General features: G+C 38.2%; 1 protein-coding gene across 3 annotated transcripts in view; it reads right to left on the bottom strand.

Moving 5' to 3' along the window:
* Positions 1-24656, bottom strand: part of B3GALT1 (beta-1,3-galactosyltransferase 1) — a 472142-nt gene that overhangs the window by 296948 nt on the left and 150538 nt on the right. For all 3 annotated transcript variants that reach the window (XM_084891324.1, XM_084891323.1, XM_084891325.1), the window contains exon 2: positions 3072-3175. The gene's annotated coding sequence lies outside the window, so the exon portion shown is untranslated. The remainder of the gene's footprint in view (positions 1-3071; positions 3176-24656) is intronic.

Genomic DNA, 24656 nt, shown 5'->3' with positions numbered 1-24656 from the left:
ACATGGAGGAGGTTTAAGAGCATATTGCTAAGTGAAAGAAGCCAATACAAAAAGGCTGCATACTCTATGGTTCCAATTATATACCATTCTTAAAAAGACAAAACTCTGCTATTAGCGTTTCGAATGAAGGTTAATTTTCTAAAGCACAAATTTTTTAGATGTAAATTATTATCAGGATACATTTCCTTACATGATATTCTTCCACTGTCACCCCCTTTTTTACTTTAAAAAATAGGAAACTTTTGGAAATTTTATACTGTAGTCTTGATAGCTTTTACATTTTAAGTTAGTTGCGCTACACTATGACTACTTTAGATTCATAACAGAATCCCAAATAAAATTTAAAGAAAATATCCCTTTATTAACTTTTGGTAGAGAATATGTTTGTATATTTTCAGAAAACAACTCCGAGACCATCTGGAATTCTGTAACAGAGAGGAATAGACAGAAGAGCTCCAACCATGAAGACAGAAGAGACACAATTCAGAGATGGAAGATGCTGACGACGCCTCAGCATACCAGCAGACAGCTGCTGCGGATTGCTGAAGGATGCCCAGGACCAAACCAGAGTCAGGCGGACCTGCATTACCACCATTTGTCCACCAACCAGATCTGAAATATCATGGCTGGCATGTACACATAAGGAACTATCTGGCATTGAAATTGGGATGCAAAAGAACTGTTGGCCCAGAAAGGAACTCACTACAGACTGATTCATTTGCCTCTCAGCATAACCATTATGGCTTGTTGCAGTGTGGGTTCTTACAAGGGTATTTCTTGGATCACATGATCTCACACATCTAGAGGAAATAATGAACAACACAAACAGGCCCAGAGAAAGAGAACCAGCGATCAGACTCTCAAACCTCAGAGGGAAAATAAGGGGGGATGGGGGTAAGGGGGAGAGATCAACCAAAGGACTTGTGTGCATGCATATGGGCCTAGCCAGTGGCCATGGACAATGGGGAGGGGGGGATGGGGGGACTATCTAGGGAGGGGTTTGGGATGGGAATGAAGGAATAAGGACAATTATGTGAGACCATAATCAATAATAATAATAAAAAAGACAAAACTCTGGAGGCATTATAGAGATCAGAGGTTGCCAGGGATTCAGAGGAAAGGGCAAATAAGGAAGCACACGGGACCTTTTTGAAGGCAGTGAAAATATTTTGTATAACAAAATAACAACAGAAATAGGTCATTATGCATTTTTCAAAGCCTATATAATGTAGAATAGAAAGACTGAACCCTATGTAATGGACGTTAGTTAATAATAATGTGTCAATAATTGTAAGAAGTGTATCACACTAATAAAATATATTAATAACAAAAATTATGTGTGCTTGGGAGGAGGGGTAATTAAAGTTTGTAATTTTCAGTTAATTTTTCTGTAAACTTAAAACTGCTCTACAAAATGTGTTAATTAAAAAAAAAAACACACACACACACACAAAAAAAAAAAAAAAAAAAAACACAAGAAAGCAAAACTTAAGACACAGGTTATGAAACCCAAACCAAGAAAATCTTGATAGAAGAAAACAGCTTCTAGAATTGTGGCCAACGGGCATTTTCCATGGTGAGACCACTGAGCATCGGCATTGTTGCATTGTTATCTTATGTTCTTGAGGGGGTTACTGTGGTGGTAGCTGTGACAACATTAGAATAAGGCACAGGAGAAATACCAGAGAGTACCCGGGCCCCATTAGCCTGAAACCTGTGATTCTGCATTATTCAGTATGGGTTCAAGTCAATCAATTTTGAATGACTACTGAGATAACTAAATGAGGACTTACTAAGACCAGACCAAATATTAAAGTGAGGCCTACGCTATACAATTGCCTCAGACCATGGGAGTCCTTGTGACTGATCCTTGGGGCAGATTTTGTCTCTGTCACCTTCCCCAGAGCCCTAGAACAAGGAGTCCTGCCACAGTTGAGATGCACCCTGAGTCCTTCAGGAGAAAGCTAACAGACAGAAAGGAGGAAAGATTCTCAGTGTAAGCTTCTTGATATTGAAATAGAGTTACTTAAATCAGAAATGCTGGTAAACCTCTAGGTAAAATTATTGTCACATGAAAATTTAGGACCCACAGTATCTTATTTTTCCTAAGAAAAACTCCTCTTAACGCTAAGTCCAGTCACAGAGATCCATAAACAGCAGGCAACACTTTAGGACTTTTAAAAAGGAAAGCTTCCTTTGCTCCCCGGCTAAGCTCCTCCAACTAATGGTTTAGAGATGTACCAGGATCCAATCCCTCCGGCCCAGGAGCTGCTCGGGATGTGAGCGAGAAGGAGGGGAGAAAGGCCCGGGGCACTGGGGGAGTCTCCACCAACAATGCTGGAATCCCAATGGCTAGACCAGTGGTTGGCAAACCATGGCTTGCGAGCCCCGTGCGGCTCTTTGACCCCTTGAGTGTTATAAAGCCACTTCTTCAAAATAGACTTACCCAGGCTGAAAACCGATATCTGCACATGGGCCACGAAGTTTCAATCACACTGTATGTGCACGCCCTCACGTGGCATTCTGTGGAAGAACCACACTCAAGGAGCCAAAGAGCCACATGTGACTTGGGAGCCTTGGTTTGACAACCACTGGGCTGGACTGATGCTTTGCAATTCCCATTGTTCCCACGTATCATCTACTGCATACAAAGATAATGTTTGACAAGGAATTATTGCTGAACACTCACATGAAAGGTATAAAGCATGAACTACTACAAAATTGTAACCAAATTTAGAGTATCCTTAATACTTCTGATAATACCACCTATGTTTATATCACAGTTCTGCTTATTTTCTTTTAAATCCTCATCAGAGGATATATTTGTATTTATTTATTGATTGAGAGAGAGATAGAGAAAGAGGGAGGGAGGGAGGGAGGGAGGGAGGGAGGGAGGGAGGGAGAGAGGGAGAGAGAGAGAGAGAGAGAGAGAGAGAGAGAGAGAGAGAGAGAGAGGGAGAAACATCAATGAGAGAGAAAATGTGATCAGTTGTCTCCTATACAGCACCTGGCCAGGGAAGTTTTGTTAATTTTCAAAGTCTATAAAAGCAAAAGTAGGAATTGGCTGTTACCTTATAATGAAAACTTCTTTACTCATCTCAGGGTAAAGCATCCATGTCTTCACCCAATCTTTCCGCTCCAGGACTGAGTAGTTCTTGAAGTGCCTCTACCACGTCTAAGGGGAAATAAAAATATATAAATAAACTTCTTGGTATACTTCAGCTAACAGTAAACTATGCTTGAAGTTACTCAGATGATCTTTTTGTCATTTCATGAAATTTCCACTTATCTTGCATCAGACTGTTTTTGCACAAAATAATCAGCACTTGAACACAATTTTAAAAAATATTTTTTTTTATTTTAAATCATTTACAATCCCCGCCTTGTTCATCTTTGAATGAATAGTGTCATTGCCTGTTATAATGAATCCTAACTGTAGCTTTACTAAGACTGTTTTATTACTTTACTTATTATAAAATTTACTAATACATTTTGGTTCCCAATCTCCAATGTGTGTGTGTGTGTGTGTGTGTGTGTGTGTGTACACACACACACACACCTGTTTTTTTTTAACCTAAAAATCCCCACTGAAGCCCAAAGAACTCCCATCATGTCTATAATAATATGACCTGAGCCAGTGACAAAGGGTGCCCTGCCAGCATGTTCTGTAAGATAGACTTTCTTCACCACAAAGGTTTAGGCATTCTTTTTTGGAACTAGCAAAAATAAAAAATAAAAATAAATTAAAAAGCTGGCTTTGGTAGTCAATCAGAAACTGCTCTAATCCAATGAATCCCTTTTCTGCAGGCTTTCCGAGGGAAGCCTCTTTCCACTGCCTGCAAACTGACTACTATTCTTTGCAAACCTCCTTTGTAGTTCTACCCCAATACCACCCTCTGTACTCCAAAGAATTATGAGTTGCTGGAAATATCTTTTAAAGCAGACTTTCAGTAGTGGGAATACCTTATTTGAGAGCTTTTCTTAACCTCTGTAGTCTGAGTGGCACCTGTTTACCCACAGAACAGCCTGGAGGATAAGGGAAAGCAATGGCCGAGTGCTTTAGTTCAGAGAAGTCAGGAAACTGGCCATGTCTTCTGCTCTAAAATGTGCCCCTCTGGATTGGCTTGGTTTGTCAAACAATCTGGAGGGCTCATAGTACCACTATATGAATTGAATGATACTGGCTTTCTAAACTCTACTTCCAAGATTGCTATTCTATACTAGAGGTCCAACACATGAAAATTCACACAAGGGGCTTGGCCCTCACAGTTTGGTTGTCTGATCTAATTATTATATTACACTTTTATTATTTTAGACTAGAGACCCAGTACACAAAATTCATGCACTTAAGGGGGTGGCTGTCCCTCAGCCCAGTCTGCTCCCGCTCCAATCTGGAACCTCCCAAAGGATATCCAACTGACTAGGATCAGGCCTAAATGGGCTGTCGGACATTCCTCTCTCAATCCAGGACTGCTCGCTCCCAACTGTTCCCCTGCCTGCCTGCCTGCCTGATTGCCTCTAACCACTTCTGCCTGCCAGCCTGATCAATGCCTAACTGTTCCTCTGCTGGCCCAATCGTCTGCAACTGCCCTCCCCTGCCTGCTATCTTGTGGCAGCCATCTTGTGACCACATGGGGAAGGCCATCTTGTGGGAAGGCATGGTAGTCAATTTGCATATTGCCTCTTTATTATATAGGATGTCTTTGGAATTCTTAAAAGCAAGTGATTAAAGATTGAGGGAAGGGGTGAAACCAATAAAGCTTTCAAGGAGAGGCATACAACAGTTTTTAAAATAACAATCCTTCCTTATTAATCTTACTGTTTTCAACATGGACATTTTCTTGACTCCCATTGATCCTATTAGATATCAATGGGAACAATATGGATAAATCTAAAGTTAAAAAAATAATAACCAGACACAAAAGTACATATTTTATGGTTAAAATTATAAGAAGTTCTAGAAAAGGGGAAAAAGTGGTTGTAACAGTCTAACTGGAAAGTAGTATAAAGGAACTTTCTGGAATAACAAAAAAGTCTGTGTCTTGATTGAAATAGTAGTTACATGTGAACATACACTTGAAATAACTATGAAACTGTGCCCTTAAAAAATCTATATTTTATTGTATATAAATTATACCTCAATAAATAACAACAAACAATGGGATGCAAGGAAACTTCTCAGTTTTGGAATAATTTTGAGTAATTTTAAGAAGGAATCCTTACCTCCTCCTCGGCAGTGGAAAAATAATTTTGTATTCTTTCACTCATGATCCCACTTAACTAAGATTTTCTAAGCACAAATATATCCAGAGTTAACACAGTAACAGTGTACTAGAGACACTAATGTTAGCAAAACATACATGGCCCCTATTATGAGTTCAGATTTTATTGGGGGAACATTAGACAGCTAAAATGGACAAAAGCAAAGAGTATGGCTGTAGCTCATGTTTTAACAAGGGCTTGCATCAAAACAGAGTGAATTACTTTATGCTAAACCCCAAGCTAATCTGAGCTGAAAATATTGGTGCTTACTGAGTCACTAAAAGCTGTTAGAGTGAACAGACCAAGGCAAACTGAACAATATTTTTCTATTAAATCAAGCCTATATATCCTCCAAATTTACTGAATCAAAACATCAAATTAATTTTCATGTCAAATTTCATTGGAATAGTGAAAGCTATTTAAATGAAATGTAGGTCTTCTACACCCTAGGAAGCTCCTATATACAGCTGTCCATCAGGATAACATGATGTTAAATGACTGTCTTTCCCATGAGCAAATCCCAGCTGCAAAGACAGATGCAAATACTTCTGGTGACTTTGCTGCCAATGAAGGATTTGCAGGCTCTCCCGATAGTAAGCATTACCACACTCACAATAGATTCCAGCTTGTGAGAGGTACAAAGTGTAACCACAAATACCAGCATTCCACACACATACACACACACACACACACACACACACACACACACACACACACACACATTTATAAATGAAGTCCCTCTGTGGGCACATGGCATTTTTTTTTTTTTTTTTAGCTTAGCTGCTATCAAAAAACACCATATTCCTTGGCTTTCTGATTTGTCCAAAATTCTTTTCAAAATGAGAGGAGCCATTTATAAGATTTAAAAAATAAAAGAAGTATGTAAAAAGTAAAGCAAAGCAAAGCATGTACTATATCCTATATAATAAAAGGCTAATATGCAAATTGTCCCTATGGGAGGGAATTCCACAGCCCAAGGGTTAAACATGTACTGATCACCAGGGGGTGGCACGGGACATGGCAGGTGTCAGCAGTGCAGCACCAGCAGTAGGTGGCAGTGGAGGCACTGCTGGCCCTGAAGGGCCCAGATGAGAGCAGGACTGGCGGGATGATGGAACAGGTGAGTGGGTGGCACCAGGCCAACGCGGGTAGAAAGGGAATCCCTGGCCTGTGGTGGAGGCAGCCAGCCAGGGGAAGGGAGTCCCAGGCCAGCAGCCAGTAACTGCTAGAGACCCTACCCATGCACAAATGTTGTGCACTGGGCCTCTAGTTTATTATATTTTGTGAAACTCTATAGGAAGAAATTAACACAATTTTTAAAAGATTGCTCTAAGAGAAAATAAGCTAGAAACAATGAGTAGTTAAAAAATTAGGTTTGGAATGAGAAGCTTACTTTACACAAAGGCCATAGAGGGCAAATGAATGGTTTGTATTTAATCAAACCAATACCCACGACATTACCTCTTCCTGATCTCTGCTATCCTTTCCAGTCCCTGGCCAGACAATTTAGGGTTTGGATTGTATTCTACTGGCAGGACAGAGACAGGCCACTAAAACTCTAAAGTACCTGGAACTCTAGATAACTCTTTCACACATGCAAACCATTCCATATGACCACAGAAAATATTGTCAGATTGCAATCCAAATTTAGAATGGCATTTTAATTACTTTCTTACTCTGCTCAGTGATAAGTTCAAAAGAAATCCTCTATTGCTGATTAGGATTTATGGTTCCTGTTTACATATGTTTAACATTATCTATCTATCTATCTATCTATCTATCTATCTTGACCAATTAATACATTCTTTTAAAATCCCATGTTTTATTTTAATTCTCCAACCAAATAGTTGATAATTAGAATACTTAACACAATGAAACATTTCCCCAGCATTTTAGTGTAATTTTTACTTCCACTTTTCCATTTTTTATTCTCTCAATCTCACTTTAGTTCTGGTTTCTGTTTTTTCTTCCTGCCAAAGTGAATGTCAGCTATCTGTGTTCCCAGTTCCTTAGTCATCCTTTGATACTTACTGGTATTTTAAGAAATACTCTAAGGAAAAATGTGATATTGAGTTTGTGAGATTTAGAGAACTTTATAAGTACTGGCACTTAAGACTTCTCTCTGACAATCCACTGGATACATAATTGTAGTGCAAAATTCTAGATGATTTCTAATGGTTTTTACATTGTCACAGACTTCTTCCCTACTGACTCTCAAAGATGTCACATTCCATCTGCAGACCTGTATCCACTGATAAGACAAGCCTTTCCCATGTGCCCTGAGAACAAATTTTAAGCAGCTCCAAATTTGATAAATTTATTGAAGACTAAAATCGAATAGCACTGAACCATTTTGAAGGAGGAAATAAAATTTTTACAACTATTACTTTATGATTGAGTTTTTCCCAAGGTCCAATTTCAGGAATTAGCTTTACTGCACATGCATACTTTAGATTACTAGTTCACAAGTATACGTTTAGCAGCTCTTAGTATGGGCCAGTCACTGTACAAGGGGCATGTACAAAAAACATTGCACTTTCTGAGTCTACTGTAATTCAAAGCCTAGCCAATGAAATTAAGGAGACATAAACACATAAGAAGATAATTCATTAGCATTTGGCAAGTACTATGTCAAATGTATACATAAGGCTATGAAAAAAAAAATGCAGGTTGTAGACTCAATTTTCCTGATGAGGTGTGAAGAACTAGGATGTGCTTCATATATATCTAAGTATCTAACTTTAGGACATGTGTCATCTAAACCAGTTCTTAAGATACTCACTGTTGCCGAAACCGGTTTGACTCAGTGGAAGAGCATCGGTCTGGAGACTGAGAGGTCCCAGGTTCGATTCCGGTCAAGGGCATGTACCTTGGTTGCAGGCACATCCCCTGTAGGGGGTGTGCAAGAGGCAGCTGATCGATGTTTCTAGCTTTCTATCTCTCTCCCTTCCTCTCTGTAAAATATCAATAATATATATATATATTTTTTTTTTAAAAAAAGATACTCACTGTCCTGATTATTGCAAACTTCATTAAAGACTTACACACTTTGTTTTCCCCTGTTTTTATTTAATAGTTATCTCCTGGCTAATTCAGGAAGAATTTTCCTCACTCATAAACATATCCCTATAGTGTTATTGTGATAGTTAATGAAGTAATAGATGTAAAATACTTAGTGCAATACCTGGTATGTGGTAACTGCCCTCCTCCTCAGGAAAAAACAGCAAACAAAACAAAAAACCTCAATCATCCTTAGAGAAGATCTGACTTATTATTATAACTCTCTTCCCTTGGGCAAAATTTTCACGTGTAAAAGGTGTCACAGTTCTTATTCCCTTAGAAGTCATTCAACTCATCCGAACAGGTTGCTTAGCTTTTATATGAGGAAAGAGCTGCATATTCCTCTAAGACTAAAGGCTCATTCGGGGGCATCTCTTTGTCTCTAGAGGTCCATTTTCAAGACTGATAGCTGAGCTGAGGAGATCTCCAAGGTCTTCATAGAAATCATGAGGTCTGTGTATTCCTCTTAAATATACTGGGACGACCGATTGTGAGACTTTAAAAATGAATTGAGTATCTTTAATGGAAAGAAGACATAACCTAGCATACCCTTTGTGATTATGTGTCTGTTTAGAGGGCAATTTGAGCTATTTTACAAAGCTGTAAATTACAGATAACTGATAGTAGTTTAAATGATATTAATCCAAAGACAAGCAAATTTATTCTGGTGGAGGGAAAATCGATTTCCCTCCATTCCAACCATAGGGGGAAAAGGTCAATTTTGCAGCCATTTGTAGATTCATTTGAACATTCCTGATTCAATTATGTATGTGTGGTAAATTACATGGTAATTACATGGTAAACAGATATTTTATTTAAACAAAATAACTATCTCCTGTTACATTAAAAAATATACTGTGAAACTGAGTTTCTCAGATTTGTAGATTTTATTTAATTATATTTTGTAAGATGTATAAGCACAATGCATTTATTCGTGGTTTTGTTTACATATTTTAATTTTAAGCAATTGTAATTAAAATGAATTAATGCTAATGTGTAAAGAGATTTTTCTACTTTTTGTTTTTCCCTTAAAAAGACTCTATATATTATACACATTTCAAAATCACTGGACTAAAGAATTGTCAAAAAATATATATTTCAAAGTTTGCATTTGTAGAAATTTAGTATCTAGAGATAAATCTCTGATGTTCTGAAAGAGTTAATTTATTTCAATTTCATGATCATCTTTAATTCATACTGCCTTCCCATCAGATCATGTTCTATAAGAATAAAGAAGGCTCAAAATAAATGTCATTGTTTGAAAAAAACCTAGTTCTAATGAAGCTCTGAAAGTTCCCCTGTGTAGCTGCAAAATAGCATTTGTCTCTTCAGATTTTGATGTATTATTAATTTGAGTTTAGTAATATTAGAATCCAATTATGAGAATATCTTATTAGCACAGAACTGCAAAGAGAAATAGTTTTATGTTCTTCCATTTTAAACCCAAGAAGAAAGAAAACCCAAAATGCTAAGTTTTAATTGTTTAAACAGATGAAGTCATTTTTTACTCTTTAAATAAAAACAGGTGCATCCTGGGAAATGATAGCTATTAGATGGGAAGTGTTTTAATTATTTGAAAAAACCATTTATTTCTGTATATTATTTATTTAAGAGAGCCTTTGATAGAACTCAGCTTTAAAATTGTATGTATTAGTATGAGTTAACTCTTGGGGATATAACAGAGCGCTCTCTAGTGGCGGAGGTAGAAATACCAACTACATCTCTACTTCCTCAACTACACTCTGTGGGATGTAAACTTGAGCATATTTTATGTTCACTTGGTGATTGAGAAATGAGTTCTCAGCATTCAGTAGATTAAGAAAGTGCCTACTTCTCCTCCCCCTCACACACTTATTTATTTCTATACCATGGCATACAGTAGGCATTCAATAAATGAATCAATGAGGTTTATAAGTAGAAGGGTTTGGCCAAGAAAGCATGTGTATATTAAAAGAGTTTTTAAAACAAATTCACCAATAGCATCTATAGCTCTATTATAGCAAAAACATTTGAACATTGTTTTAATTGGAGAACATTAAGTTAGAATACAAAGACATATAATTGGCAGATTACTGCTCTGTTTTTCTTTTAATTTATGGAGCTAGGCAAACATAGGTAAATATTGTGAATTTCCTTCTGCAGTGGGGTATTTTGCTAAGTGCTAATTTTTTCAATTTCTTTTTTTTTCTTTCTTTCTATTTTTCTACTATTAGATTTAAGTAGCAAAGAAAATTGTCTCTTTGCCTTAGGGTAAGAGAGATTGATTCAGAGAGAACAAAGAACCACATTTTTTGGCCTTTGAGCAGCTAATTTGACCTTTCAACCTCAACAGTGCAGACAAAAGCCTTTAAAAGGATGGCTTTGAATTGCAAGTACCAACTGCTTAAGGGGGGCGGGGGGGGGTGGGGGGGGGGGACCTAAGAGTTTGGATTTAAATATCAAGAACCAAATCCTAGAAGATTGAAGTAAAGGGTTTAGGCCACAGAAAGGGTGGGAAAAATATGTGATGCTATAGGAGAAGTTTTCCTAGGAAACTTAGAGGTGATAAAAATAAAAAACCTTTTCGGACTACAAAAGAAGAGCTAGGGAAAGGAGAACAAAAAGGGCACCTATAGTATGGTGGCCCTATCCCCTGAACTTACTCTGGAATGGAAATTCAGGAGAGTTGGGTGACAAAAACTCCCCCAAACATTCAGTAACTCTTGCTCTGCTGACTAACCTCACATCTACTCTGGAACTGAAAAGTTCCTTGCTGGTGACCCCTCATCAAACTGTCAGCTGCAGTACTTACAAATGCCCACCAGGCAGATCTAAGTAAAGAGAAGGCCGGAGATAGATTCCTGTCATACCCAAGCTTTCTTCAGCTCCCATAAGGTATAGAGGAAATAACAGAAATTCTGAAGACCAGGGTGAGGAACAAGAGAGCTGAGAATCAGTGAGCCTAAGGATTACTCTATTTGATGCAAGGGGATACTGTAGCTGAACAACATTTGCATGATAAGCACCTCTAGCTAGGGAGTGGGAGGTTAGATGAAGGGTGCTGCTACATTTCAGCAAACAACAAACTCAGTAAAAGCCAAACAGGGACCTCGGGCTGCAGTGGCAGAACTCTAGGGCCTCACGAGCAACTTTCATTTTATCAATGCCTACAGGATAGAAATAAAAATGACGCCACTGTAATAACCTGGTTATTATTTAACAGGAAAGCAGGAAAGGGAATGCACAATAATATAGGCATACCATTTATACAGCTTTGCCAAGAAACTGCATTTAACACTCTCACGTCTATTCCCCGTTTTTCCCTGGGAAAAGGAACTGGACAAAAGCAACTGAAACTGCCCAGTAAGTGACCTGGGAAGGTGCTTACCTACCAATCACTCCAGGGAACAAATTAGTGGGCAGGATGGGCGTGGCCACTGTAAGGAGTGGGGAGGGGAAACTTGAATATTTAAATTTCCAAACAAAGAAGCAAGTGCATCCTCTTGGTTTTTGCTTTCTCTCTCTGGCATGCAGGTTTCCAGGCTCTCCTGTAGCAGGGGGATGCACTCCCCTGTGAGCCCATAGGGCACACGGCAATGTGGGAGTCCTCACACTAATAGGCCCATGGTCGACAAACTGGCTTGCGAGCCACATGTAGCAATTTGGCCCCTTGATTGTGGCTCCTCCACAAAATACCACAGCCTGGGAGAGTCTATTTTGAAGAAGTGGCATTAGAAGTTTAAAAATTTGGCTCTCAAAAAGAAATTTCAATCGTTGTACTGTTGATATTTGGCTCTGTTGACTAATGAGTTTTAATTCGCTTGGGTGCTGAGCTACACCTGGCTGAAGCTCTGGACACTGGCCCTGCTTTTGGCTCTGCTGCAACCCTAGCTGCACCTTTTCCAGGACTGGCTTAAGAGGCAGGGGACTTTGGAACCCGAGGAATGTAACTTAAAGCCTTCTCCCACATCCCATTCTCCCCTGTGAATATTAGAAAATTCTTTTTCTGAAGATATCACAACAACCTCAACCTCACTCCCACCAGTGAGAGAGGAATTTAATTCTCTAGTAACAAAATGACAACCAAGACTGTAGATGACAGAGATGCAACCACAGGCCAGACAGCCTGGTTCTAGGACACCACATAAAAACTCAACAGGAAGAAAAAGGCAGGGGGTAGGGGAAAAGTGGTGGTGGAAAATCCCGAATCTAATCAAAAGTGAGTGAGCTTGAGACAACAGGTGACTAATTTACCTTCAACTGGCAAGATTAGATTTTCTGCTACCAATCAATTAAAAACCAGAGAGTTGACTTATGCTTAGTGGTAGACAAATGTGAGTTGCTTTTATACACATTTGAATCTGTGACTTGTTACCTTTCCTTCTCAGTCACAGATATTTCAAAAACAAACACTAATATATACAAAATATTTGCTGTCCCATGAACACATAACAACCTACACTAAAATAACCAAATGGTACAAATGGTAACCAACAGGGAGGAGTAAAGATTGTTATTCAACTAATGCATTCCCAGCATTTAGTTTAATGATTGACATAAAATGCACATCAATATTTTTAATCAATAATTAAAACTATGTTCATCTGAATAATAAATGCCAACATTATTAATCACTTAGTTGGTATTAAACTGTTGCTATACCACTTCATTTAATGCTCACATATTTATTTAGTAATATTGTTATTCTTATTTAACAGAGTAGGAAATTGTGGTTGATAGGAGCTAAATGATTGCCCAAGATCCCAGAGCTGGTAAGTAGCACCCCTAGGATTTAAGAGTACACAATCCAAAACATGCCAATAATGAATCTTAACATTAAAAAGTTGGTTTTCAATATTTATAGCAATTTTGGAAAGCCCACACTACCATTTGCTCTTACTTGTCTTCTGCAGTTTTTATTTTAGTGCCTCACTGAGCATCACAGCATTTTAGATCTGAGGAGAAGGACTTCATAGATCACCTGGTTCAGCCCTCTAGTTACCAAATGAAGGAAGAGACAGAGCAAACTAGCACAGTTGACCCTTGAACAAAGTGGGGTGGGGAGACTAAGGGTGCACCCTCCACTCAAAAGTCCGTGTATAACATTAAAACATTTTTAATATATATTTTTATTAACTTTAGAGAGTAATGAAAGGAGAGGGAGAGAGAAACATTGATCAGCTGCCTCCTGCATGCCCCCTACTAGGGACGGAGCCAGCAACCCAGATATGTGCCCCAACCATGAGTCAAACCGGCAACCTCTAGGTGCATGGGAAATCATGCAACCAAATGAGTCACACTGGTCAGGGCTGTGCATAAGTTTTGACTTCCCCAAAACTTAAGTTTTCCCTTGCTGTCTGCAGAGAAATTGATTCCAGAACGCCCTGTGGATAACAAAATCTGTGGATACTCAAGTCCCCTAGACAAAACAGTGCAGATCAATGCATATCGGTGGCCCTTAGCATCTATATACTCCCAACCTCGGATCAAAAACAGGACAGGTATTTATTGGGGGGAAAAAACAAACCCATGTATAAGTGGACTGGCACAGATCAAACCCATGTTGTTCAAGGGTCAACCAGAAAAAACCCTCTTGCTTTCCTCTTTTCCCTTCAGCTTTTTGTCCTTACCCTTTTTAACAATTAAATGAGTTAAAAGGTGAAGAGTAGAGGTGCTCAGGATTATAAAGGATTAGAAACAGATCAGTTAATGAATGTTGAAGTTAAAATTGGTGAAGCAAAGTCCTCTGCATAAATAAGGTACTATAAACAATATCTAAAACTATGCTTTTAAAGAGCTTGCTAAATGTATCCATTGTAAAGGAATCCTTTGTGATGGTATTAGTGCTATTAACTCAGGCCTTTAAGCTATTTTTATTAGCAGATTTTCTTATTTTGAAGATCTCTTCTGCATATATCATATTTTAATATTCTGGGCCAACTTACATAATACCCAAAATATATCAAAATATCAATAGTTTCAAACAATAAATAGACCTTTCAAATGCCATTCAGACATTAGTATTTTTTACTCCTTCATACAAAATGTGGTTTTACTCTTGGCTTTCCAGTCAGTTTACTGTAAAGGCATGAGTGAAGGAAAAAATGTTAATTCGATAGAATGTGTATGAGGATAAATATCCTTAAAATGTTGAATCATTTCCATCCATAGCCATCCATTTCTTAAGATTATTAGACACCAGGGTACATTGACAAATGGGTCTAATTGTTTCTCTGCAGTGCTCATCAAAGAATTGGTAATGCACTCTATTATTTTGTTAGACATGCACTTCCACTGATATTATAGTGCCCATAAAATGGTCTGATAACTTACAATTGGGATAAAACTAAAGTAATATGTTACAGACTTTATAAAACTGTTTCTGAGGAACTCATTCCACATTATTATATCTCACTGCATCATCCTTCCTCTTTTTCTTGTCTACTCATCTCATTTCATTCTTATGATCCTCACACTGTTCTTGTAGCTAGTTTTTGCTTAAAGACTCAAGTACTATTATTGTATATGGTCAATCACTTCTTGACTGAGCCTAGTGAGGGCACAATAGAGACAACTTGAGAATGGGTCACATAACACCAAGCATGTCATTTCATCTGGCACCTCTGGCTCTCCTTGCTGACATGACTTTTTAGTACCTTTAATTTATGTATTTCTTTCCCCTTCTCCAATAGACTGTCAGCCTCCTTCCCACATTACAAGGCTTAAATCAGCCCAACATTGGAAAGCACATATGTTCATAAGTAGGAGATATCTTAAACATAACAAGCACTTGCCAATGTCTTAGCTTTTGCTCTTTCTTTTGAGTTCTGCATTAGGATGCTTTGATGACTCTTAAAGCTTGAATAATTCATGGAAACATGGATGTGATCAAGCAGTTTGGAAGTAATTGGCCAATCTGCTCCTTTCATCTTCTGCAGACAGAATTATTTACAAAACTACAACACTGACTTAGGAAAGGCTTTCAAAAGTTCAGAAGAAAGTCTTTCCTTTTTTTTTTTTTTTTTTTTTACATATTGGTAATCCTTATTTATTATTTTTCTCTTTCTTTTTTGCCTCTTCTTCCTTAATTTCCTTCTTTTTAATGATTAAATTATTTAATTTTAACAATTAAAATTAAACATGGATTGTAGATAATGAAGTAAATTGCTTAAGTTCACTTAAATATTTAAGGAACCCAGTTTATCTTAGTGAAAGGTCTAAAGGGATTTTTGTTTTGAATGCGGGTATATATATATATATATATATATTATTGATTTTTTAAAGAGAGGAAGAGAGAGGGATAGAGAGTTAGAAACATCGATGAGTGAGAATCATTGATCAGCTGCCTCTTACACAGCCTCTACTGTGGATGTGCCTGCAACCAAGGTACATGCCCTTGATGGGAATCGAACCTGGGACCTTTCAGTCCGCAGGCCGATGCTCTATCCACTGAGCCAAACCAGTTTCGGCGGTACCTATATTTTTAAATGAGGGAGTGAACCTTTGTATAGAATGTTTTATTAAGATACTGAGACCCTAAAACAGTTGACAGAATCTCAAAACTGCCAACAATATTTCCCCCTTAAAGGAAAAGCCCCAGAGCTGTCAGGGTTTAATAGGACACGAAGCATCATGTTTTGTATCTGCCAACATCAGTTCTTTGTGTAAAGCTGTGCGCCCCAGAATTGAAATATGACTGAGGCCACAACCAGTGGGCAAGATATAAAATTTTCTGAACTCCAGAGCATAAAAAGAACAAGTACTTATAACTATGTTCACTGACACTAAAATGTGCTCAATACTTCTGGCTGTCCTAACTCTGGCTGTGCTTACTAAAGATAAATACCTAGAGCTGCTAACTTGAATTCTAAGCTCTGTCCACAACAGAAGCAAGGCAATTGCATTAATATCATAATGTCCTTTCTCAACCATTTGCTACCATGAGTTGTGGGTGGAATTATGTTCCCCAAAATTTATATGTTGAAGTCCTAACTGCCAGTACCTCAGAATGTGACCTTTCTTGGAAATATGGTTGTTCATATAATTATTAAGAGGAGGCCACAGAGCAGTAGGGTGGGTCCCCAATCCAATATGATGGGTATCCTTGTCAAACAGGATAATCTGGACACATGCCCAGGGAGAACACCATGTGAAGAGGGTGATAGACATTAGTGATGTGGCCAAGGAGCAACAGTGATGCCAGCAAACCCCAAGAAGCTAGAAAGCAGGCATGGAACAGATTCTTCTCAACAGCACTCAGAAGGAACCAACCCTGCCTCCTCCATCTCAGACTTCTAGTCCCCAGAACTACGATATAATAAATTTCTGTTGTTTGAGTCAATCAATTTGAAATATTTTACTATGGCAGCCCTTGCAAAATAATAGAGTTGTTTAGTAAGGAGATATATAAAGTCTGAGGTAATATTTACAACACATAGCATATATATTTATTTGTTATGAGGCGATAACATCTTCAATCATCCAGTAATTATATCTGAACTAGAGGCCCGGTGCATGGATTCATGCACCTGTGGGGTCCCTCAGCATGGCCTGTGGGGTTGAGCTGAAACCAGCAGTCCAATACTGCCTGCTGCTCCTGCCTGCCACTCCTGCTCATCCCAGCCCCACTGCACCTGCCACTGCCGCCACTTGGTAGTCCCGCTGCCACTCCACTGCGGTTGCTGGGCTGCAGAGGCCAGCCATGAGCCCTGTGTCTGGCGTCCATCAGTCAGCTGAGCAGTGTCTGCCCCCTGGTGGTCAGTGGACATCATAGTGACTGGTCATTCAGGTCATTCCGGCCATTCTGATTGCTTGGGGTTCTATATATATATATTGGCAATTCCAAAATTTTATAATCACATTTATGTACTCTTCTTGGAGAGCAAATTCCTTAACACCTGGGTCAAAATCATATCAAATGTTAGGAGTCTTTCAAATAGTAATAATAAGAACCTACGATGTAGCTTCAAAAATTGATTAAAGTACTGTTGAGAGCTATTTCAGCTTGTGCCTCATAATTTGTATCTTAGATAACTGCAGGGATAGACCCAGCCTTTATGAGGCCTGGATCCTATATTGGATTAACTTTACCTGAAATCTACCTTTGGCCATAAGACAGTGACAACACAACCCAGAGACAATATAATCAGTTTTGCAGATATTAAGTGATGCTTAGATCAACACAATTTTGCTAGACTATAACTATAAGATAAAGATTGAAAGACAAGGGGAAGGGCAGATGACGATGCCAAAGATATTACAATCTAGACAGATCAATCTAGCCTAATTTCTTGTCAGCATTTCTTGAATGGCAACTGCATTATGTAGGCAATGAGTAATCATATTGTGTCAATAAGAAACCAAATCAATTAGCTGGCCAGTTTGGTAATCTAATGCAAACAGTACATCAAAATAGCTATTGAAATATGAACCAATATATTGATTAGAAGGTTTCCATTTTTCAGTGGTATAGCCCATAGACACAGCTTCATAGACTCACTTCTCTGGTCCATTCCCTTTTCGTCTGTACAATATTTAGTACTAAACATTTTAGAGTCAGCTCAAGACCCTGCATTATTTAATTTATTTATACCTCTGTCCTTTTTAGTTTCTCAACAGGTATACTGGCATATCTCTTTGTCTTCCCAGTAAATATCTATTTACTTTTTTCTGTCCCATATGGTTTAGTCCCGGACCTTAAAATAATGGGAGGATCCATTACTGTACTTTACTCTGAATCCATATGGTGAATCATAGTCTAAGAAGAGAAATCCTTTTTTTTTTTTTTTTAATCCTCATCTGAGTATATTTTCCACTGACTTTTAAAAAAAGTGGAAGAGAGAGGGAAAGACAGAGAGATATATCCATGGGAGCGAAACACATTGATTGGTTGCCTCCTGCATGCTTCCTGACCAGGGCTGGGCCAGTGAGGAGCTGGCAATGGAGGTACATGCTCTTGACCAGAATCAAACTCGGGACTCTTCAGTCCATAGGCCCACGCTCTATCCACTGAGTCAGGAAGGAGAGAAATACTTTTATAAGTCCCCACCCTTCTCACGTGTTTATTTTCCTAATGTACAACAGCAGCCCTTACTCAATATTCCTTCTAAATTATCTACAAACTTCCCCCCTGAGTCTGAGTCCTGGTTCTCTCAAGAATTCCCCTTCTTCCTTCTCTTATTTATATAATCAAATCACTGATCAGCCAAAGGCAAAACCTTTCCAGGACACCAGTGGAGGGAAAGAAAATAAAAAACTACCTTGAGTCCAAGGTGGAAGGTAAAGTCGGGAAACTCTATGTTCATGATATGCTCCTTTTCTTTTCAAAACTCAAATATGCTTAGAGACTCCAGGAACACCACCCTAAATAGCACACTGCCACCTCTCTCAATATTATTGATTACTACTCCTTCCTTTTTAATGTTATAACCTCTGTACATTTACCATGTTTATTGAATTTCTGATAATATATTGATTTTTTAAAGTCTATTTCTGTCAAAAGATGTGAACTTTTAAAAAATATATATTTTTATTGATATTTTACAGAGAGGAAGAGAGAGGGACAGAGAGCTAGAAACATCGATAAGAGAAAAACATTGATCAGCTACCTTCTGTACACCTCCTACTAGGGATGTGCACACAACCAAGGTGCATGCCCTTGACTGGAATCGAACCTGGGACCTTTCAGTCTGCAGGCCAACAATCTATCTACCAAGCCAAATCGGTTAGGGCATAAACTTTTTTTTTTTTTTTTTTTTTTTTTTTTTTTTTTTTAAGATTCATATTTTATTTACAAGCAAATGAAGAATGTCCCCTGTAAACTCTTATTTGGGATGAGAAGAGCAATATAGAGAAGTAGATGTTGGCTCCATAGTGATGTATGAAAAGTGTCCATCCCACTCTTTCTTTAGACAATGATTTTGTTATTACAAAAGGAAAAAAAGAGCCTAGCCAGTGTTGCTCAGTGGTTCAGCACTGAACTATGAGCCAGGAAGTCATGGTTTGATTCCCTGTCAGGGTATATGTCTGCGTTGCCAGCTCGATCTCTAGTAGAAGGTGGGCAGGAGGCAGTCAATCAATGATTCTTTCTCATAGATGTTTCTATCTCTTTATCCCTTTCCTTTCCTCTCTGAAATCAATACAAATATATTTCTTAAAAAAGGAAAAGAGAGCCACATGATATGTTGCATTTGTGAAAAAAAATCAAAAGGAAAATGTTTGAAGTGACCAGAATGTCACTTTCATCCAGTGACAGCCACTGCTTCCAAGAGCAATAATGCCTGAGCAAAAGAGTTGATAGTCATCAAGATTATCTATGTGCTTGGGAATGGAGAGACCTAGATCTTTAAGAGTCTAAATTTGCAACTTCTCAGCTTCTAGTACACCTGCTGTTCTACCCACTGTTCCTCTTAAGATTTCTTCAATGGAAATGTGCCAGAGAGGTGTGCCACTTTCCTTTTCCAAGTCTATTTCTCCCAGAAGAACCACCTTTTCTCCTGTGACCACCAAAATCTCTCTAGGAATATCATCTAAGTTTTTGCCCACCTAATATGCTCCACAGTCTGATGTAGCATAAATTAACAAATTGGCCGATGCTTCTCAAAATGCCTATAAGAGTCCTTCCATTTCGAAGCAGGACCAAGTGCCTTCCCCAAACTTCACCTGAAGGAGATGAGCAGCTCACTGTTGATCTTCCAATGAGTCTGGAGGCACTGGTTCATTTTGAGCTGAGAGAAGGTTGCAGTGTAGAGTAGCAAAGGGCCAGTGCATCCAACATCTCCTTCCTCCTACTGTGGTCTCTGATAGTTGTTGTCTGCCTAGAACCAGGACCAGTACTTGGCCCTAGCTGAAGCCACCTGGGTCTGAGGAGTGGAATGTGAACTTCTTGAATGAGGAGCTCTGCACTTGTAGTGCCTAGCATGCTAATGAGCAACTGATACATTCGCAGGTTGTGTTTGAAAGAAAGTTAAATATCTTTACAGGTTTTATCCAATGTGTTCTTTTTGGTCATGTTTCTTTAGAATCAACATAATCATTTGTATAGAGTGACTGGCATATAGTATATAGTTATTGACTGAAAGAAGGAATTCACAAGACTAAGCTTGTGAATAATTAGCCTATGAAAATAGTCTTTAAGGTCCTTAGTAAAACTCACTAGAGATTTCTGAATACAGAATGTACCCCATAAAGATTTCTAAAATTAATTATATGAGTAGTCGAATTCAGGCCAAATATGCTTTTGGCAATTTTAATGTTCGATATAAAAATCACTTAATATCCCTTTACTTTTTTCATTAAAAAAAAAAAAAATAGGAAGGACTTTTAGACCTTTCCCACATGGATATGACAAGGTGCCATAAAGTTTCTAAACAATTCAAATACCATCATCAATGCAGGTAATTGCTTTTTTTCTGAACCATGCTTCACTTCACATCCGACAGCTCTACTCCATATAAAGACCGTATTTCAGTTATAAAAATGAAGAGTGGGTAAGAGCACAGAAAGCAGAGGGAAGAACAAGGCAAAGGCTTTGAAACAAAGTTCAGAGAACAGAAGAGATCTCTGAGTGTTTCCTAGACAACAGTGGACAGGAGTAAATTTGTGTAGGGCCTTTTAGATGATGATCAGAGGTTTAGCTTTATCCTTCAGTGTCATGAGAAGTTTCTGAAGGTTTAGCAGGGTACAAGTCATCCAGCTGGATCCATTAGGCTAAGGGGTAGAGCCTACAGTGAGATTAGATTTTATAGGAAATATTGGATTAGACCTAGGATTTGGGAGGATGCTGAGGTGGTTTGGAAAGATCCAATATACTTGGGTGCTACCACGTTGGTAAAGGGGTTCCTATTTATTTTTGTTTCCATCTCCCAACTCTACTTTTATTTCACATCCTTCCTATCACACACATTGCTATAATGGGACTGAGTAACTGAAATATATATATATATATATACACACACACACATACACACACACACACACACACATACATGAATTCTGGCTTGAAGTCTCATGACAGCACCTTATCAGCATCAACATATAAATATTGGTTAATTTGTATATCCTATCAAACCACAGCCAGCTATGTGGGAACAGCAGAGTCAAACATGCAGCAAGATTCTCACACACTGAAAGATATAAAACACAGACAGAAACACTGAACACACCGAAATTAGCTAGTTAGTATATAATCAATCAAAGCAAGGAAGTGAACAGCAAAACCACTAGAGAACTAATTACAGAAAGGGAGTCCCATACTACAGAGTAAAAGAATCCTGAGCGTTCATGGTCTGTTACCAGTCTCCCCCCACAGTGTTTCATGCTTTCCTCTGCTCTCCTCACACCTTGCTGGGGACCTTGGGCTCTCCCTGAGAGCCCTTGAACTAGATATTACCCACAGTCTTGACATCATGAAGGGAAGGCCACCCATAGCGTTAAGGTGACTAATGGGCCATGTAAGGTGCCCACCAAGATTAAAGCACTGTGACCTTTGGCTCCTACTTCAAAAGGAGTATGTGTAGTGTATATATTAATAGGAAAGTTGGTTCTTGATATATTGAATACTACTACACTGGATAGTTTTTTAATGTTTAATAAAAATGTTCTATAAGTAATTTGGAAAGGTTACCTCTGGTCAGTTTCCATGTGCCACCTTGAAGCCAGGTCACTGTAGGTGTTAAGATGCCCTACAGTTTTGATAGTAATCTACCCAACTCTGTATCGGCTGGATTTCCCCAAAGCTCATTAGTTTCTGAGGGAGGCTGCCAAAATCTCAGTTCCTACATCTGTTCTCTTATGTCTTCAACTCCAAAACCCATCTTTCAAATTCAAGGCAAGTAATTTAGGAGATAGAGTTCAGTATATTAATTTTTTTCTCTCTCTCACTGCTAACTTTGAAGGAATAAACATCTAGGAAAGAATAACTGATATATAGGAATGTGTCTTCCCACCAAGTCTTGGTTCTATTTATGGATGTGGCATAAATGAACCAAATATCAGTTTTTATTTTCAATATGCACATATATTTATTATGTGCTAATTAATTAGCAGGTCCTGTTCAGAAATAACAGCTTCTACCGGCTCTTTTAGAAAAGAAGCTTAAACAAGAAAGGGTCTCTTCATTTTGTTTATCCGGCATTCTTCTAATCTATTTTTAGCAGATTCTTCTTCACTTTCCCCATTGTACAGGATCAAGGAGATGAAACTACATTATAATAAATCTCTTCAATCAGCCTGCTCTTTCCTACCTATATGAAGGATAATAAAATATCAAGCTGCCAAAAGCCAGGAGCCTATTTTCTATGTAGAATAATGAACCCTTAGGACCGAGACTCTGAATGCTTCCTTACAATAGGTAAGCAAAATTGATCAAGCTGCCTGGAAAGGTAGGCACATAGTTTATTTTTAATTTTATATTTCTTTAGTGCTTTCCAAAATTATTTAACTATAAAGAAGCTCCCAGAAACCGGTCTTCTATACCTCACAAAGGAAAACTGAAAGACTGGTGAATATAATCTTAAGCAACAACTGTAAAGTTTTGAACATGGGAGGGATGGACGATGACATTGTGCAGTGAGGAGAGCAGGAGTGGGCTGTAGAGATTATGGGGCATGCTCAGCCTCAACTCAGTAGCTCAGTTCCTCTCCAACTCCTTCTGTTCCCAACAATTTAGATATTGATTTTACCAAAAAGAAAACAGAATACCCAATAGCTATTACATAGTTATTAAAATAGTATAGCATCACTTTGTATCTTTTAAAATCCAAACCTTTACAAAATTCCAAGAACTACATTAGATTAACAAACCTATCTATATACTAGAGGCTGGGTGCATGAAAACTCTGGAGGGGGATCCCTCAGCCAGGCCTGCCCCTACTCACAGTCTGGGAGCCTTCAGGGGTGGCAGGTAACCTGGCAATCAGGGGAAGGCAACGCCCCATCACACCTCTACTGCTGCCACTGCTGGCAGCACAAGCCTCAGCTGCTCCCGGTTATCTGAGCCTCGGGAAGCCCTCGGTGGCTGGGCAGCTGCCATCTGAGGCTTGTCTGTGCCTTGGGTCCATTCTGGGTGGCTGGGGGCTGAGGGGATTCCGGAGGCAGGCATGTGAGCGGCTGGACCCCACTTGGGGATAGGCCCGGCCATGCTGTGCACCTTCTGCCTCAGTGGGGCTGAGGGGACTGGGCACTTCCATCTTGTGGCTGTGGGCACCGCCATCTTTGTGGGGGCATGATGGTCAATTAGCATATTCCCTCTTTATCAGATAGGATTAATTACAATTTAAAGATAGGAAGCTGAGACTAAAAACTATTCCTTTAAAATAAAGAACATATATGAACTACTATTTCTACTTAATTTTTAATTGCCAGAGCTCAGAAAAATTAATTAACCAATGTTTAGCATTTTCTGTATTCATTTGACAGCAGAAAATTATTAATGGGCCCATTCTTGGGGATGATAATGCCAGTGAATTTTACAAACTTTTTTGGTAGTATGAAATAATGGCTCCAGGTAATTTCCCTTGGTATAGAACTACATCAAGTAGGGACATTGGGTTTGAAGTTGGTGAGATGTCCTGCTGAACCCATAGTCCTAGAACTCATGAGTGTTCAGGATAAAAATAACAATTTTAATCTTGAGAATCAATGCAGTGGGAATGCAGTCCTTTGTTGCAAATTTTATAAAAATAATTTTATATAATTTGGTACTAATTTGCATAGGTTTTGAACATACCTATATATACATATCTATATCTATATATAGATATATAGATATATACACACATATGTAGTAACTTTTCAATATTAATAGTTTTCCTTACCTGCCATGAATTTTTAATGATCATATATATTAAAATCATGTTTTGATACCTGAACATATGAATGATAATTAGAAACTACTTTTCAATATAGTTTCATATTGCTAGAAAGGCAACTATGGTTTGACAGTATGTTAATTCCAAGTGTCTGTTTGATCACATTTTAAGTATAACAAGAATTATTTAAGATGCATTTTATTAAGATTCTGAATGTGTGATCATGAACACATCTGTTCACATGTACTGCTTAATGCTTTAGTGTATGCATCCATGTACTACCTACTAGTTTGTACAGACTGTATAAATGAAAAAAACTATTTCAATTCTAAATATGAAATCTTAAAATTCCATAGTTTCAAATTTTTTCTCAATATATTATATTTTTTGTTTTTTCCCAATATATAATTTATCTAATAAATATATACTATATGTAATAAGTACATATATTATACTATATGTAATAAGTACATAATACATGCTATATATAAACACACTAGAGGTCTGTTACTCCATTTCACCGATGATAAATTGAAGCATACAGGT

The sequence above is a fragment of the Pipistrellus hanaki genome, assembly GCF_964339955.1.
Source record: "Pipistrellus hanaki genome assembly, chromosome: 8".
In the NCBI taxonomy this organism is placed as follows: Eukaryota; Metazoa; Chordata; class Mammalia; order Chiroptera; family Vespertilionidae; genus Pipistrellus; species Pipistrellus hanaki.
Note: the sequence above shows the minus strand (reverse complement) of the source record. Positions and strands in the feature narration are given on the sequence as shown.